At 36.6% G+C, this 19,750-nt stretch overlaps 1 protein-coding gene across 3 annotated transcripts in view; it reads left to right on the forward strand.

Annotated features, from left to right (window-relative positions):
* Positions 1-19,750, forward strand: part of CRY1 (cryptochrome circadian regulator 1) — an 89,098-nt gene that overhangs the window by 31,354 nt on the left and 37,994 nt on the right. The gene's annotated exons all lie outside the window — the stretch shown is intronic.

Raw genomic sequence — 19,750 nt, forward strand, 5'->3', positions numbered from 1 at the left:
TTAATCTCTTACAATTCTGCCTTACTGGCCTCTTGAGTATTCTTTTAAAAATATTATGCATGTTTCTCATCTGGACTGTATATTTGTTATTCTCTCTGCTGTTTTTCTACCAACATAGCTTGCTCCCTTCCCTTCAGGTCTCTGCACAAATGTTCCATTATTACTGAGGATTTACCTGAGTCTTATATAAAATAGCAGTCTCCATTCTTTTATTCCCTAAAATTTTTATTCTCCCTTCAACCTTGTATTACTTATTACCATCTGACTGATTTTTGTTTCTTTTTTATTGTCATTATCATTCTCCCACTAGAATGAAGCTACACAATAGTGGAAATGTCTTTTTTTTTAAAAAAAAAAGTCACAGCTAGGGAGTTCCCGTTGTGGCTCAGTGGAAACAAACCCAACTAGTATCCGTGAGGACACGGGTTCAATCCCTGGCCCCACTCAGTGGGTTAAAGGATCCAGTGTTACCGTGAGCTGTGATGTAGGTCGCAAATGTCGCTTGGATCTGGTGTTGCTGTGGCTGTGGTGTAGGCCTGCAGCTGTAGCTCCAATTCGACCCCTAGCCTGGGAACTTCCATATGCTGCAGGTGTGGCTCTAAAAAGAAAAAAATATATATATTGACTAAATAAATGATCACACAGCATTTTTCAAGTGACTATTAGTATGGTGAGTAGGTACCATCATTTTGGGAAAGTCACAAATCATGTTACATTATAATGCTGTGGTTCATTTTCTATGACCTTCTAGATTTCTTCTTTATCATTATTATTATTATTATTTTGGCATACTCATTTGGTTACAATTAGAGAAACTTCTGGCAAACTTGGGATGATTATGTTTGATTTAGGTCATGGATCAGAAAAATCAGTATGACTTTCAGCATTTTTGAATAAATATTTTCAGAAAAATTGATTTTAGAGTTTTTTTTTTTTTTGTCTTTTTTTTTTTTTTTTTTTTTTTTTTTTGTCTTTTTGCCATTTCTTGGGCTGCTCCTATGGCATAAGGAGGTTCTCAGGCTAGGGGTCCAATCAGAGCTGCAGCCACTGGCCCACGCCAGAGTCACAGCAACGCAGGATCCAAGCCGCGTCTGCAACCTACACCACAGCTCACAGCAACGCCAGGTCCTTAACCCACTGAGCAAGGGCAGGGATCGAACCCACAACCTCATGGTTCCTAGTCGGATTTGTTAACCACTGCACCACGACGGGAACTCCCTAGACTTTCTGATTACAAAAAAAAACATTATATGTTCTCTCAGACAGTTTGCCTTTTATAGATGTTTAACAGATTTTACTTAATTCCATGTAATAGATTTCCTACCTGATTTTGCCTGTCCTTTTGTGGTTTCAATGCAGTGCTCTCTAAAAATAGACGAAGATTAGTAGGAAGCCTAGATTACAAATACCTTGATGTGATTTTTTGAATTGAGGACAGCATAAGGTACATGTACTAGCGTAATTCATTTCCAGTAGATATCTGATACTTGTGTTAAAGATCATCTTACACTGCTATCACAAAGCGAAATGCTCTGATAGTAAAAGACACATGAAACATCATCTTCGTGAAACTTTATGACCCTCCCTTGACAAATGTGACTCCTCTGTGTTTCCTTAGTACCATAAACTTTAATTTAAACACCATTTAATAAATAATGTAATAGTTTATTTTATACCTTATTTTTATTAAATTTGGAGGCCTTGTAGAGACGAAAATTCTGTATTTGTTTTTGTATCTGAAGAAAATGCCCAAATGTTGATTTAAGGAATGAATGGAGATGCTTCAGATAGACTTTCCTACGTTTTGTCTCTAATAACTATTATTAAAATATTATAAAGGTGTGTACCACAAAGACAGAAAAAAGTTAATACAGGCCTAAATATGACTTTTTACCTAAGTAAGATAATGTAGTTCACACAACTAGGTCTTTAAGTACACTGCTGGTTTTTTTTTTTTTTTCTCTGCTTAGCTTCTGTTTTGCCATATATTTATGTAATATCTGTATGATCAGGAGATATTTTAAAAATTTTTATTTTTTAAAGATTTTTATTTTTAAAGTTATAGTTTGTTTACAATGTCTGTCAATTTCTTCTGTACAGCAAAGTGACCCAGTCATACACGTATAGATACACATTCTTTTTCTCACATTATCCTCTATTATGGTCCATCATAAGTAACTAGAGACATTTTTTTATTTTGAGATGTGTAAGTACGTGCAGTTGGAATTTGTTTGTGGTCCATGACATATCCAGACCCTCTTGTTTAGTATTTAAGAAATGTTTCTTATTCTCTCTCTCTCGCTCTCTTGTGCTCTTGCTTCTGCTCACTCTCTCTTTGGAACCTGCGTCGTATTAGTGTCTGTCTTAATTGGACTTTTTTCATTCTTTCATTTATCTCTTTTTCATTAGAGCCCTCACAATGACTTCCTGTTAGACCTGCTCAGTCAAGTATCTGCCTTCTCCTTTTCTTTCCATCCCACCTTTCCTTTCTGTCATCCTTCCTCCCTCCTTCTTTCCTAACTGACATCTAGATATCCATTTGTCTTTTCTCAGATTAGTTAGTTTGTCCTTCCAAAGGCTGGTTTTTCCATCCGTGTCCTCCTTTCAGAGGTCTGTCTCATCAAAGGTCTATTGTTTATGCCAACCTTTCCTCCTTACTCTGATCTACCTCTTCTTTTGTGTGTGTGCCCCATCTGCTTTCCTACCTTCCTTCTTCCCAGTGTTCTTCCCCTTGACTTCTTTCGGCTCAGCCCTCCTCATGGTTTCCTCTAGATCCTCCCATTTTTTCCAGCTTTTTCTCTTTCTATTCTTCCTATTTTCTTTTAGAAAGTATGTCCTCTCCTTACTTTTGCTCTCCAGTATATCTTCCTGTCTTTCTTTTTTGAGTCCACCCCCTTTTTTCTTACCTCTTCAATTCCTCAACTGCTTTCTCTCTATAACTCCTCTTTTTCTTTCATCCGTCCTTCCATCCATACATCTAGTCTTATAGCTATTAATATCAGTTATACAATGAATAACAATCTTATATCTTAACTATCAAGATGTCTTTCTTGAATTCTAGAGTTACATAAATCATTTGATAATTAACAAGCCCATTTGGATATCTAATAACACCTCATACTAAATATATGTAATATCTAATAACACCTCATACTAAATATATGTAAAATGAACTCCTGAGTATGTATGCCTCTGGAAATGGCTGATTAGGTTGTCTTAGGCTAACTTAGCTGCTAAAAATAACTAGGAAAGCTGAAAAAATATTTTTTAAAAATCTCTTTAGGTCATTAGAGAGTTACAAAGACAGTAAGAATTGGTAGAATTAAGATCTAAACTAAAAGAGAAGCCATGAGAACTGAACCTAGCATTTGTTGCTGATTTTTCCTTAATGCAGAAATCAATTTTAAAAATTAGGATGGTGACTAAAAAGGAAGCTGAGCAGAATTTTCAGCTCAGCTGGGACAGGAATGAAAAAAATGGAGTTCAGATCTTGCCAAGGAAGAAGGGCCCTGGAAAATACTCTCAGCATTGGGTTGGGACCGTTGAAGGGGAATATCCTAGAGGTAGGGTTTGAATAAAACAGCTTGTACAGGTACTGAAGTCCAGCATTAAATCAGCTCAATCACTGATTAATTAATGGTATTAGCCTGTAATATAGAAGGTTGCCTCACACAACAGTCCTCTAGAGGAGGATATTTATGGTTTTTTAAAATGCAGAATGTCTGGCATATAGTCAAAAGTAACAAGGCTTATTAAAAGATAAGAAATGACTGAAACCAAGAAGAGAAAAAACCAATTAGAAGCATAGCCATAAGAGATCCATGTATTTCTCAATCATGGACTTTAAAACAACTGTGATAAATGTTTTCAAGAAATTGGGTAAGAGAGTTTTGGCAGAGAGCTATGAAAATAATCAAATGAGAATATTAGAATTGAAAAATACACCAACCCACTCCCGATGAGATACCAGGGGCAGACCAGCATCTATGGGTACTGGAACTGCAGGGGGTCCTGGCCTTCAGCCATCTGTCCCTACATCAGGTTCATACCCACAGGCTCAGCCTTCATAGCCATGCATACGTCCCAGGGCACCTACCTGTATGTGGTCCCAGGGCCCTCCACCCCCCACCAGCCCCCATCTCTCTGATCTGGGCATTTGCTAAATACTCCTGTACTCCGGAGACTCTCCAAACTCAAGCCCCGTTCCTAATCCCCACCCCCCGGATCCAGCCTGCCAGCTCCGCCAGGATCCCACCCAGGTCTGCCTCCCACAGAGTGGATGGGATGGGGTCAGATTTAGTTAGTGCTCATCACAGACCTGAGCGCTGAGCAGAGGGGCAGGCCCCTCCCTGAGAGCCACTGGAGTGCCCCATGCAGTGAAAGCACAGATAAGGATTTTTAAGCCAGAAGAAAGAAGTGGAAGCAAGAGGAAGAAGTGGGATGCAGGAAGGACCGGAAAGCTAGAAATGAGTAACTGTGTACAGTGTGAACAATATGATCCTTAGAGGAAGATGAATAAGCTGAAATTGAAGTTCCAGGAGGCACTGATGGAAATTTGGGGAAGGTGGAAGTTCAAAGGAGCTAAAATCACTGAGACTCTGTCTAGTCCTGGGGGTCCTACAGATGATGAATCTGAGAGCACAGGTACACTGGCATTTTATGCATGTGTCCTGTCCCCACTGGTGACCTCTGAACAGCTGAAGTAGAATGAGTAATTCCTTTATCAGTTGATTGAGGAACAAGTGGATCAAAGGAAATTTGATAAAAGTCAGAGGGGTACTAGGAACAAGGAGAAGGCAGGACACACTTAAAATACTAAGGAGTCATAAGTGAGCAACTGCCTCCTCACCTCTTGGCTTCAATGGGAATATTTTAAACATTTCATTTCACCATTAAATGGATGTTTCCTGTAGTTTTCTCAAACAGGTGTGATCAAGGTAAGGTCACTCCCATCTCAATTTGATAAAAGGTTTATTATGGATTGGGTTTTGTATTTTATTAAGTAGGCTTTGACCAGCCTCATTTTGATTCATTTGTAAGAGACAGTGTCCCTGGAAAATGAGATTTTTTTCTCATGAAAGTTTTTTTTTTTCTTGTGTAGCCAATGGTCCCTTTAAATAAACCCTACTCTTTGCTTCCAAAATAAATAAATAAATAAATAAATAAACTGGAATTTATAAGTCACTGAATAGACTTAACAGAAGATTAGATGAAACTTGCAGAAAGAATTAGTGAACTGAAAGATAGTTCAGAAGAAAATAACCAGACTCTGAGGCACAGAGAAACATTAGGATGGAAAAATACAAAAAAAAAGTGAGAGAGACATATGGGACACAGCAAAGAAGTCTAGCATATTTATATTGAAATTCCAGAAGGAAAAGAGAAAATCCAGGAGTAGCAAATCAAACATGAAAGATACTCTAAAATGGGTTTTTCAGGAAAAGGAAGAATGATTCTACATAGAAATACCGAGATACAAAAAGATGTGAAGAGCAGTAGAACCATTTAGTATAACATTTGGATGCATCTGAATGAATTCTAACCATTTGAAGTAATAATAATGTCTTTTATATGTGTATATAACTATGTTTAAATAGTCATTGTATTCTAAGATCTTTGCATTATTAGAGAAGCAATAAAAGTACTAATTTGGGAGTTCCCATTGTGGCATTGCCACAGGCTGCAGCATAGGATAGGTTGCAGATGTGGCTAGATCTGGCATTGCTGTGTTATAGGCTGGCAGCTATAGCTCCAATTCCACTCCTAGCCTGGGAACTTCCATATGCTATAGGTGTGGCCCTAGAAAGAAAAAAGAAAAAAGAAAAAAAAAAAAAGTCCAGGTCTAGACAGCTTTACTGGGAAATTTTACCAAGCATACAAAGAAGAGCCTATACATATCCTACTCAGACTGTTCCAAAAAACTGAAGAGGAGGAAACATTCCCAGATTTGTTTTATGAAGCCACCATCACACTGATACCAAAATCAGACAAAGACACTACAAAAAAAAAAAAAAAGAAAATTAGAGTCCAATGTCTTTGATGAATATAGATGCAAAAATCCTCAACAAAATGTTAGCAAACCAAATCCAACAATATATAAAAAAGAATCATATGCTATAATCAAGTTGAAATCATTCCAAGTCACAAGGATGGTTTAGCATACTCAAATCAATCAAAGGGATACACCACATTAACAAAAAGAAAGAAAAACCGCATGATCATCTCAATAGAGGAAGAAAAAGCACTTGGCCAATTTCAGCATCCATTTATGGTAATTCTTATCAGAGTGTGTATCAAGGGAGCACAGTTCAATATAGTAAAAGCCATTTATGATAAACCCACAGCCAGTGTCATTCTCAACAGTAGGTTGGGGAACGCCTTTCCACTAAATTCAGAAAAAGAAGAAGATACCCACTCTCCACTTTTGTTCAAGATATTGGAAGTATTAGAAGCCCTAGCCACTGCAATCACAAAAAGAAAAGAAATAAAATATATCTAAATTGGAGTTCCCATTGTAGCTCAGCAGAAATGAATCTGACTAGGATCCATGAGGATGCAGGTTTGATCCCTGGCCTCGCTCAGTGGGTTAAGGATCCAGCGTTGACATGAGCTGTGGTGTTGGTTGCAGGCATGGCTCTGATCTGGGGTTACTTGTGGCTGTGGTGTAGGCCAGTGGCTACAGCTCCAATTCGACCCCTAGACTGGGAACTTCCATATGCCATGGCTGTGGCCTAAAAAAGACAAAAAAAAAAAAAAAAATCTAAATTGGAAGGGAAGAGATACAACTGTCACTGTTTGCAGATGACAAAATACTCTATATAGAGAACCATAAAGTCTCCACACAAAAACTATTAGAACTAATAAATGAATTCAGCAAGGCAACAATATATAAGATTAATATGTAGAAATCTATGGCATTTATTTACACTAACAGAAATATCAGAAAGAAAATGTAAAAAAAAAGTTCCTGTTTAAAATCACATCAAGAAACAAAATAAAATACCTAGAAATAAACTTAACTAAGGAGGTAAAAGACCTCTATGCTGCAAACTATAAAACATTGAGAAAGGACACTGAAGATAATTCAAGGAAATGGAAAGTTACCTCATGCTCTTGGGTTGGAAGAATTAATATTGTTAAAATGTCCATACTGCCCAAAGCAATCTGCAGACATAATCCCTATTGAAATACCCATGACATTTTTCAAAGGACTACCGCCAATAATCCTAAAATTTGTATGGAAATGCAAAGGACTTAGAATTGCCAAAGCAATCTTGAGGACAGGGAACAAAGTCTACAGAATATCTACAAATAATAAATTCTGGAGAGGGCATGGAGAAAAGGGAACCCTCCTACATTGTTGGTGGGCATATGAATTGGTGAAGCCACTATGGAAAACAGTGTGGAGGTTACTTAAACTAAAAATCAAGCTACTATATGATTGAGTAATCCCACTCCTGGGTATATATCCAAAAAATCTGAAAACTAATTTGAAAAGGTACATGTACCCCAGTGTTTATAGCAGCACAGTTTACAACAGCCAAGACATGGAAACAACCCAAGTGCTCATCAACAAATGATTGGCCTAAGAAGATGTGATGTAGTGATATACATTTTACACACACACACACAATATATATATGGTTTCCAAAGAGAATAGGGAAGTGAGGAGGGATAAATTAGGAGTATGAGATTAACAGATACAGACTACAATACATAAGATAGATAAGCAGCAGGGATTTACTATACAGCACATGGAATTATGTTCAATATCTTGTAATAACCTACATGGAAAATAATTTGAAAAAAAAATCCGAATCATTTCGATGCATACCTGAAATGAACACACTATTGTAAATCAACTATACTTCAGTTTAAGAAAAGAGAGACTTCAGAAGGATTCCAGGCAATCGCTAATAGATCTCCCAGCTAAAGAGCCCAGGAATCTTAAGGGTATTGTCTTGTAGAACTTTCATATCCTGCCCAAACTGGAGAGAGGCCTGTCTAGAGAAGAACTGAGGGTATGAGCTCTCTTGAATGGAGAGGACTAAAGTCAGATTCATAAGTCTTTGTTTTAAAGAGAGTTGTACTGATAGAAGCACAGCAGTGTAAACTGAGATGGCTCAAGTTGCACAAAGGCTCCTGGACCCAATATTTTTTTGAGTAGGAACCAGAGTGAGAGAAAGCCAATCAGCTGCCAACAAGGGCCATTTCTTATGGAAATGCAAAGACCCCTTCAAGGACAGAGCTCTGAAGAACAAAGGACTGAAGTCTCTTCTACTTAGTAAAGCACACTTTCCTGACTTTTCCTTGTTCCTTCACTTTTGCTCCCTGAGATGATGTTCCAGTAAATTTACCATTTCCAAGTCTTTGACTCAGGGTCTGATTTTGGAAAGGCCAGACTGTGATGCTCGGCATCCTTATTTTGCCCTTGACTGTAGTGGAAACTCCCCTAGTGTTTTTCTGCCATGTATGTTGGACAACTCTGGAGAAAAGGGTTGAGTGACCTAAGACCTGGCAGGAAGACATGTGTATAGGGAGAAGTTAAGGAAGATGAAGAGTACAATGAATAAAATAAATTTGGGGGGCCAGCAAAGGGTCATGGCCAGTGAGAAGGTTGGGGTATGAATTAGCCCTAGTGCTTTAGGGTAGAGATGTCTAATATTCAACTTTTAATTGTCACCTATCTTGTAATGCATCTCCTACCATTACCTAAAACTTTCAATAACTGTCTGCTCTCCATCTGGCATTGCTGTGGCTGTGGTGTAGGCTGGAGGCTACAGCTCCGATTAGACCCCAAGCCTGAGAACCTCCATATGCCGTGGGAGTGGCCCTAGAAAAGGCAAAAAGACCAAAAAATAAAGTCTGCTCTCTATTAAAAAGAAAAAAATCTGATGCTGGAAGATAGATATTAAATATCCAACTATTTTTTAATCACTTTTTTGTAGATTAGTTATTGAATTCCGTCAAGTTCCTTTTTTAGACATCATGACTCAACCATTCTTCTCCAAATGGACCATGATGAATAAAGCTACTGGGAACGTTTTTGTATATGTCTTCTAGTAAACACATCCAAACGATTTTTGGGGGACAAGTACATAGGAGTGGTATTGCTGGGTCATAGGGGTGGGCAGTTCTTCATTTTTAGTAGACAATGACAGTTTTCCAAAGTGGTTGTATCACTCGCATTCCCTCCAGCCTACCAGCAGTGTGTGGGAGTCTGAGCTGTCCTATGTTCTCGTCAGCACTTGTTATTATTAGTCTTTTTATTTTTAGTCATTCTTTTTTTTTTTTTTTTTTTTTTTTTTTTTTGCTTTTCAGGGCCTCACCTGCAGCATATGGAATTTCCCTGGCTAGGGGTGGAATTGGAGCTACAGCTGCTTAGCAACATGAGATCTGAGCCATGTCTTTGATCTATACAACAGCTCACAGCAACGACAGATCTTTAACCCACTGAGCGAGGCCAGGGATCGAACCTACACCCTCATAGATACTAGTCAGGCTCGTTACCGCTGAGACACAATGGGAACTTCCTATTTTCACTCATTCTAATGGATGTGAGATGTTGTCATTATAGCTTTAATTTTCACTTTGATCATTACTAAAGAAGTTGAGCATTTTTTCATGTGGTTAGTAGTCATTGGATACTCTCTTTGGGGAAGTGCCTGTTCCGGTCTCTTGTCCACTTTTCCATTTTGTTAATGTTTTTTTCACTGATCATTAAAACTTCATTAAATATATAGTTCTCCTGTGGTGCAGCAGGTTAAGGATGCAGTGTTGTCACTGTGGTGGCTTGGGTCACTGCTGTAGCACAGGTTCGATTCCTGGCCTGGGAAGTTCCACATGCTGCAGGAGGGGCCAAAAAAAATTTTTTTTTTTATTAAATAAAATTTTGAAACAACTTAAATATGGGGACTAAGACAGCTTGAAGTAAAAGCATGGAAAAAGGTATATCATGCAAACACTAATAGAAAGCTAGTATTACTTTAGTAATATCAGATAAAGTAGATAAGTTCATAGTCACAGAGGACAATACTAATGGATTTCTTTTAGTGACTAATGGAACAAGCAGACAAAAAAAAATTAGTATTGTTATGAAAGGTTGGAACAATGCGGTTAATATCCTTGACTTAATTCACATATAATCCAACACCTGTAGTATACATATATTTTTAAAAGCATGTCAAAAGATTAACAAAATTGATTATATCCTGGCTCATAAAACAAGTCGTGTATTTCACAATATTGAAATAACAGAGACTATGTTCTCTAACCACAATGAAATAAGTTCAAAATTAATAAGAAAAAGATAATCAGAAAATGCCTAACTACTGATAATTAAGCAATATTCTTATAAATAAGAAATTACAGTGGAAATTTTAAAATATTTTGAACTAAATGATAATGACATGTCAAAATTTGTGGAATATCTAGCTAAAGACATTTATGACCCTAAATCGTACAGTTGAAAAGAAGACTGAAAAATCTGAGAGCTAAGTCTTCCTTTCTAAGAAATTGAAATACAAAAATCAGAAAAAAATTAAGTGAAAGGAAGGAAATAATGAATATGAACAAAAATTAAAACTGAAAATGCTGTTTCCACCTCTTTAAACCAACAGAATAAAACAAAATCTCAAAAGCTCTTCATCCTGTATTCTTCCTATCTCCATAAATAAAAATTTTATTGTATCATATGCTCTGAATTTAGAATCAACCTTGACTGCTCTCTTTCTCTTATTCCTTACACTTAAATCTATCAGGTAGTGTTATAGCTTAGACCTTAAATGTATGTCCAGGATCCAATCACTTTTTATTCCCTTTTTTGATTACAGGCTGACTTAAGCCGTCATTACCTATATAGGTGCTGTAATTTCTTAATTGATCTCTGTATCCCCTCTCTTAGTCCACTTTTTCATAAGGTAATCAGATTACCCTGTAAAACCTTTGTCACTCTTGTTCTCATATTCTTCCATTGACTTTCCATCTTTTTTTTTTTGGCATAAAAGCCAAAGAAAGCTGTTACAATGGCCAAGGAAACTAAATAATTTGCTCACTTTGTCTTATTTTTTGCCCTCTTCCTGTCCCTCGCTGGGCTGCAGTCATACTGGCCATCTTGCTGTTCCTCACACATGCTATTCAATTTCTAGGTCATTGCACTTGCTTTTCCTTTCCCCAAATATCCATTTGACTTACTGCCTCACTTTAGAACTTTATTACGTATCACTTTATTCACGAAATCTTCTTTTTTTTTTTTTGCCATTTCTTGGGCCGCTCCTGCAAGTTTCCCAGGCTAGGGGTCGAATCGGAGCTGTAGCCACCAGCTTACACCAGAGCCACAGCAATGCGGGATTCGAGCCGCGTCTGCAACCTACACCACAGCTCACGGCAATGCCGGATCCTTAACCCACCGAGCAAGGCCACGGACCAAACCCGCAACCTCATAGTTCCTAGTCTGATTCGTTAACCACTGAGCCACAATGGAAACTCCACAAAATCTTCTTTAATCAGCCCATAAAACAGTGATCCCTTTCTTACCCATGTTTGGCACTCTCTATTTTTCTCTATAGTATGTGGCTGGCACATAGCAGACACTCAGGTGTTTGTTTGTTTTTGTCTTTCTAGGGCTGCACCAGTGGTATATGGAGGTTCCCAAGCTAAGGATTGAATCGGTGCTGTAGCTGCCAGCCTACACCACAGCCACAGCAACGTGGGATACAAGCTGCATCTGAGACCTATACCACAGCTCAGGGCAACAGCCACAATGGAAACTCCACAAAATCTTCTTTAATCAGCCCATAAAACAGTGATCCCTTTCTTACCCATGTTTGGCACTCTCTATTTATTTGGATCCTTAACCAACTGAGGGAGGCCAGGGATTGAACCTGCATCCTCATGGATACTAGTCAATTTTATTTCCACTGAGCCATGACAGGAACTCCAGGTAAATAAGTTAATTCATGGTTGGAACCATTCAAGTGGTTATTACCAATAGAGATGTGAAAATAATATTCATGTGGAGAAGAACTTTCCAAACCTGTTTCTTTCAGGATGCAGTGCTCTGATTCATCTATTTTTGTTTTGGTTTGGTTTTGACTGAACTACAGCATGCAGAAGTTCCCAGGCCAGGGGTTGAACCTGTGCCACAGCAGTAAACAGCCATAGTAGTGACAGTGCCAGATCCTTAATCTGCTGAGACACCAGGGAACTCTTTGTTTTTATTTTGGAATAATTTTTGGCTTAAAGGAGAGTTTCAAAAATAATACAGAGAGTTATTATATACCTTTCAGGCAGTATCTCAATGTTAATACCTTGTATAATCATAGTACAATTATCAAAAGTAAGAAATTAGCATTGCTACAATTCTGTTAATGATACTACAAATTTTATTTGAATTTCACCATTTTTTCCACTACTGTTTTTTCTGCCCCAGAGTCTGGTCTAGAATTCTCTATTATATTTGGTTGTCATTTCTCCTTAATTTCTTCTGGGTGGTGACCATTTCTCAGTCTTTCCTTGTCTTTCAAGATCTTGAGACTTTGAAAGACCTAGTCAGCAGCATTTAGTAGGTTGTCCTTTAATTTGGACTAATCTGATGTATTCTCATGATTAGATTGAGGTTTTATGTTTTTGGAAAATACTGCAGAAGGGTTGTGGCCTTCTCATATCAGGGGAAATATGGTATCATGTGTGTCTTCCTGCAATACTACCTTTGGTCATGTGGTTAAGATAGTGTATGCCGGAGTTCTCCATTGTAAAATTACTATTTTTTCCTTTGTCATTAATAAATATTTTGGAAGAGATATTTTGACTAAATATTCTCTATCTCTTTATACTTTAGACGTTAATTTTAGTATTCATCAGAGGCTCTTGCCTGAAGCAATTATTATGTACTAGTCCAATAATGATTTTTTAACTCCTTCTCTATTAATTAGTTGGAATTCTTATGTAATGAAGGCTTGTTCCTTATCCCCCATTTAATTATTCAATAATTTATTTATAATAGTGTGGATTTATGAGTATTTGTTTTATTCTCTGAGTTATAATCTATTACACTTACTGTTTATTTTGTTTAAATTGTTCCAGCTTTGGCACCCATTTTATTTTTAGACATGCACACATCATATTTCTCTTGAGTACTTCCTTACTTTCTGGCACTTTGAGATGCTCTAGTTCCTTTTATATTTTCCTTGCTCTGCCCTGAAATCAGCTGTTGCTCTGTGGAACCCTGGTTCTTCTTATTGGAGAAGGATATTTAGAAACCAAGACCTGGGTACCTGTTTCATTTTCTATAGCCTTTTTTCTTTCATGGCACTCTTTTTTCTTCCCTGGCACTCTTTTTTTCTTCTTTTTCGTAGTCCTACCACCATGAAAGCCTCCAAAAAGCTTGAATTAGAGGAAAATTAGCATTATTAGAAGAGAATTTTCTGATAGGAATATCAGAAAACCAGTGCATGTAACTTTATCATTTGCTTTTGTACATGGACTGAACAGATTTTATTTAGTTCCATTTTAATCCTCGAAAGCCTAAAAGTAGATTTTTAAATGTGATAGTTGCCTATCCTCATAGTGTTACAATACAGTGGTTTCTAAAAATACACATGGAATAGTAAAAGTCTTAGATTTCAAGTACCTTTGTGATTTGAGGATTAGGGACCCATAAATTACATAGCCTTATACTAGTGTAAGCTAACCTCAGAAGTTAAAATATACTTCAAGTGAACACTGACTTAAAACTTTTGTCACAAAGTGCTGTGATAGATACTAAAAGATCCAGGTCAGTCATATCTTTGTAAAACTTCAGAGATCCTCCTTAGTGTAATTTCCGTCGTTTTGTATGTCATTTAATAATAGAGACTTCAGTAATACAGTGTAATAATTACTATAATAATAAATTTGTGTGTTTTATTCTCATTGAACTTAGAGGCTCCAAGGACTAGAATTCTGGTTTTATTTTGTTGTTGCTGTTCTACATAGATGCCCAGATAGTGGTAGAATGTGTGAATGAAGGAATTTACCACATAATATATGATTCTACATTTTATTAGACTACAAATAATTAACTCTCAAATATCTCTAAAGAGAGTAAACATTAATATGAATCTAAATGAGTCTACCAAATAAGAAATGGTAGGATAATACTTTGGGTTCATTTAGTTTCACTTATATTTCTCTCTCTAAACATAGAACAAGTTCTGTGTGTAGTTTTATAGCATCTGTTAAAGAAAAGACATTTCTTTTTTTTTTTTTTTGTCTTTTTGCCGTTTTCTTGGGCTGCTCCTGCGGCATATGGAGGTTCCCAGGCTAGGGGTCCAATTGGAGCTGTAGCCGCTGGCCTACGCCAGAGCCATAGCAACGCTTGATCCGAGCCATGTCTGCGACCCACACCGGCGCAGCTCACAGCAATGCCGGATCCTTAATCCACTGAGCAAGGCCAGGGATCAAACCCGCAACCTCATGGTTCCTTGTCGGATTCGTTTCCGCCATGCCACAATGAGAACTCCAAGAAAAGACATTTCTATGTTCAACTGTGAAATTAATGGGATATGTTTGAGGTCCATGACTGGTTCATAACTCACTTAGTAGTAGTTGAATAAAATTGGCCCCTTTTGTTAGTGAGGATTGCATCAGACTTAAGATTCTCAAATTTAAGTTTGATTGTTCTGTTACCTTCTTTCCATTTTTGACCCTTTTACCATCTCACTCCCTACTCTATCCTTCTTTGTTTATTCTTGATTTTCTGTCCCACCAAGTTTTTGCTTCTTTGTCCCATACATTCTTCCTTCTTTCTATTATGTGCCCTTACTTCTCTTATGTGTCATTGCATCTTTATCCTGTTTATCTGTCCTCCTTCCTTCCCTTCCTTCCATCATTCTTTCCATATTTCCTTCTAGAAATACACACATCTCTTCTTTGCTTTTATGTATTCGGACCTCATTCCATCCTTTTTCTTTTTCCTTTTCTCTCTCCAGCCTTTTTTCTGTCCTTCTGTGATCATGTCCTTCATGTCCTTCTTTGTTCATTCAAAGTGAAGTTCCTTTCTCCCATCAGTTCTTCTTTTCCTTTATGTAGTTGTATGACTGTCATATATGTACTGTTGAATTCCAGTTTTATGTTTTCCACCCATACTTTTACCTTGAAACACATCTTACAATCCCACGTCTTCTGCTATATTACCTCTTGAATTTCTACCCATACCAATTTACCTTCTTGTGAGCACTAAATAAAATCTATTCAGCCCATGTACAAAAGTGAATGATAACCACTACAAGGTTATCTTTTCTCCACATGCTCTTTAGCACTTTTCTATTTCTTGTCCTTTTGATAATAACCATTCTGACAGGTGTGATGTAATATTTCATGGTGGTTTTGATTTGAATTTCCCTAACAACTAATGATGATGAACACCTTTTCATGTGCTGTTGGCCATCTGTATGTCTTCTTTGGAAAAATGTTCATAACCTCTGCCATTTTTAATTGGATTTTTGTTGTTGTTATGGGTTCTTTACATATTTTGAATATTAACCCCTTTAAGATGTATGATTTGCAAATATCTTTTCGTGCAGAAGCTTTTTAGTTTGATGTTGTTCCTTTTGTTTGTTTTTGCAGAAGCTTTTTTGTGCAGAAGCTTTTTAGTTTGATGTTGTTTCTTTTGTTTGTTTTTGCTTTTGTTGTCTTTGCTTTTGGTGTCAGGTTCAAAAAATCATCTCTAATACCAATGTCTAGGAGCTTACTGTCTATGTTTTCTTCTAGGAGTTTTATGGTTTCAAGTCTTACATTTAAGTCTTTAATCCATTTTGCATTCATTTTTGTGTATGGTATAAGATAGTGGTCTAATTTCATTCTTTTGCATGCATCTGTCTGGTTTTCCCAGCACCATTTATTGAAGAGACTTTCCTTTCTCCATTGTGTGTTCTTGGCTCCTTTGTTATAAATTAGTTGTCCATATATTCAGGGTTTCTTTCTGGACTCTCAATTCTTTCCATTTATTTGTGTGTCAGTTTTTCTGCCCATAGCCTGCCATTTTAATTACTATAGCTTGGTAGTTTGAGCTTTGTAGTTCTGTTCTTTTTTTTCCCTTCAGGATTGTTTGGCTGTTTTGGAGCTTTGGTGTTTCCATGCAAATTGGTATTTTTTATTCTATTTCTGTGAAAAATGTCATTAGGATTTTCATAAGCATTGCCTTGAATCTGTAGATTGCTTTAGGTAATATAGATGTTTTTAATAATGTTATTCTTCCAGTCTGTGAGTATTGTATATCTTTCCACTTCTTTGTGTCTTCTTTACTTGCTTTCAATAATGTCTATAGTTTTCAGTGTATGAGTGTTTAACGTTCTTTTAAAAAATTTTTTCTATTCTTTTATTTTTCTCTGTATTTGTGGATGTTTACCCATCATCATTTCAATTGTGATGTATTTGTGTTGTTTTTCTCTCTTCTTTTTTTCTTTGGTTGGTTAACCAATGATTTATCTAATTCATTACTTTTCACAACCAACCAATTCTTTAATTGATGTTGTTATTGGTTTTTTTCTTTACTATTTGTTCCTGCCTTTGCTTAAGTTAGTTTTCTTCTCTGCGTTGATTTGGGTTTTAATTTTTTTTGATAACTGGCAATCTATGTATAGTATATTTTTTAATCAACATGTTAGTTGATATACAATATTATATAAGTTACAGGTGTACAGGTCTTTCACTTTCTTGGTTAATTTATTCCTGGAGATTTTATTCTTTATTTGAAATTTTAAATGAGATTGTTTTCTTTTCTTTTCCTTTTGGCCTCACCCACAGAATGTGGAAGTTCCTGGGCCAGGGATCGCACCTACTGCCACAGTAGCACTCCAAGCTGCTACAGTGACACTACCAGATCCTTAACCCGCTGTGCCACTAGAAAATTCCTTGTTTTCTTAATTTCTCTTTCTGCTAGTTTTTTGTCAGTGTGTAGAAATGCAACAGATTTTAGTATATTGATTTTAGACCTGGCAACTTTTTTTATTTATTATAGTTTTTTTTGTGAGGTCTTCAGAGTTTTCTATTCATATGTCCTTGAGAAAATGACTTATCCTCTTTATGTCTCAGTTTCCTCATTTGTATATGAAGGAAGTACCTATATGAAAGGGTTGTTCCATGTACACCTGTAAAGTTCTTAGTCCAGTATCTGATAACACACTTTCTAAATTGTCTTCATTGTCATCATCATCTAACATGCAAACTTCATGACACTAGGCACTTAATTTTTTTAATTGAAGTATATTTGATTTACAATGTTGTATTAGTTTCTGATGTACAGCACAGTTATTCAGATATGTTATATATGTATGTATATACATATATACTTTTAAAGATTCTTTTCTATTATAGGTTATTATAAGATATTTAATATATAGTTCCCTGTGCTGTACAGTAGAACCTTGTTGTTTATCCAGGCACTTTAATTTTTTCTCCTTTACCCCAGGGCCCACAATAACGTCAGTAGGATCTCAGTAAATTTATGATTCATAATCTGATGGATAGATTGCATTATCTGACTATCACTTTTTGTGGTAATATCAGTATGGGAAAGATCTCGACCATTGGCAAACCTCAGACAGACCTGTGTGACATGTGCTAGGTTGTAGATTTGACGAGGATGAAAATGAGGAGGAGAATGGGACTGGGATGGAGGCAGGAATGGATTTTTCAACATTATTACTTTTATTTTTCACAGATGAAAATAGAGACTTATTAAATATTTTTTCGCAAGCTTTATTGAGATATAATTGACTTGTAACTAGTCCTTTTCTGAAGGAGAGAAATTTCAAATAGGACTCATAGACTTCTGAAAAGCATTACACATAGATCTGGGAGAGCACGCTTTTGAACACATGTTGGACAGATTTTGTTTAGTTACATGTAAATCCTTTAAAGCCTAGAAGTACATATTTATACTTGATTTTGGCCTAACCTGGTAGAGTCACAATGCAGTGGTTTCTAAAATTAAACAAGGAGTAAGAGTTCTACATTATAAATAGCTTTGTGTGATTTTTGAGATCAGAGAGGCTTAAGTTACATATGTATTAGTGTAAATTGATTCCAGAAATTAAGTGATTAACCCTTTAAAACTCTATTGTTAATTCTAATAATTTCTCTGTGTATTTCCTTTCTTATATGTTGATAATATTAATACTCATCTATAAATAATCATGCTTTTATTTCTTCATTTCCCACCCTTATACCTTTTATCTCTTGGTCTTTTTTTACTACACTTGTTAGGCACACTAGTACCAGGTTGAATAGAAGCAGTAACTGGCATCCTTGTCTTCTTCCAAATAGTGAAGAAAGTGCTTTCAACATTTAACCATTAAATATGATGTTTTCTATACTTTTGTGGATGACCTTCTTAACATTAAGGAAGTTACCTTCTAGTCCTAGTTCGTTGAGGTAAAATGGATGTTGAATTTTAGTAACTACCCTTTCTACATCTGTTCAGTTGGTCATATGAAATTTCCTTTATTCTATGAATGAGGTGAATACATTAACCAATTTTTAAACATTAAACTAATCCGGGAGTTCCTGTCGTGGCGCAGTGGTTAGCGCATCCGACTAGGAACCATGAGGTTGTGGGTTTGATCCCTGCCCTTGCTCAGTGGGTTAAGGATCTGGCGTTGCCGTGAGCTGTGGTGTAGGTTGCAGATGTGGCTCGGATCCCGAGTTGCTGTGGCTCTGGTGTAGGCTGGCAGCTGCAGCTCCGAGTCGACCCCTAGCCTGGGAACCTCCATATGCCGCGGGAGCGGCCCAAGAAATGGCAAAAAGACAATAAATCAATCAATCAATCAATCAATAAATAAATAAACGAATCAACTTTCTGTGGATAAACCCAAGGTGATCATGATGTATATTTTTTTAAGTATTTCTGTATTTGGTTTGCTAACTTGCTCATGATGTATATTTTTAATATATTACTGTATTTGGTTTGCCAGTATGCTTGTGAATGAGATTGCTTTGTAATTTTCTTTTTGTACTGTCTTTGTCTGCTTTGGGTGTTATGGTAAATCTAACCTCATAAAGTGAGTTGAAAACTGTTCCCTTTTTTGCCTGTCTTCTATATGAGGTTAGAATCCTCTTTAAAATTAAAACTGTCTATTCCATGAATGCTTGGTAAATTTCATCTATATATATAAAGTTGACTAGCTGTTGTGTTTTCCATGTAAGATTTTTAACCACCAATTCAATTTCTTTAATGGCTTTGGGACCATTCATGTTCTTTTTTTGCTCTTGAGTTGGTTTTGGTAAGTTTTAAATTTTTTCTTTTTTCTTTTTTTTTGCTATTTCTTGGACCGCTCCCGCGGCATATGGAGGTTCCCAGGCTAGGGGTCCAATCAGAGCTGTAGCCACTGGCCTACGCCAGAGCCACAGCAACGCGGGATCCGAGCCACGTCTGCAACCTACACCACAGCTCATGGCAACGCTGGATCGTTAACCCACTGAGCAAGGGCAGGGATCGAACCCGCAACCTCATGGTTCCTAGTCGGATTCGTTAACCGCTGCGCCACGACGGGAACTCCTAAATTTTTTCTTGAGTCAGTTTTTTTAAGGAATTTATTCATTTCATCAGTTTTCAAATGTATTTACATAAAAACTTTCATCCTATCTTATTTTTATTTAATCCCTATAATAGCTGATATTATATCTCCTTTTTTATTCTTAATATTGCTTATTTTGCCTCCTCTCAGTTTTCCCCTTATTTTACCTTGTCACAGGTTTATAATAGTGTTTC

The sequence above is a fragment of the Sus scrofa genome, chromosome 5 (assembly GCF_054392235.1).
Source record: "Sus scrofa isolate SSC_HxYL_T2T_F1_AM1 chromosome 5, Sscrofa_HxYL_maternal_Yorkshire_Landrace_v2.0, whole genome shotgun sequence".
Taxonomy (NCBI): Eukaryota; Metazoa; Chordata; class Mammalia; order Artiodactyla; family Suidae; genus Sus; species Sus scrofa.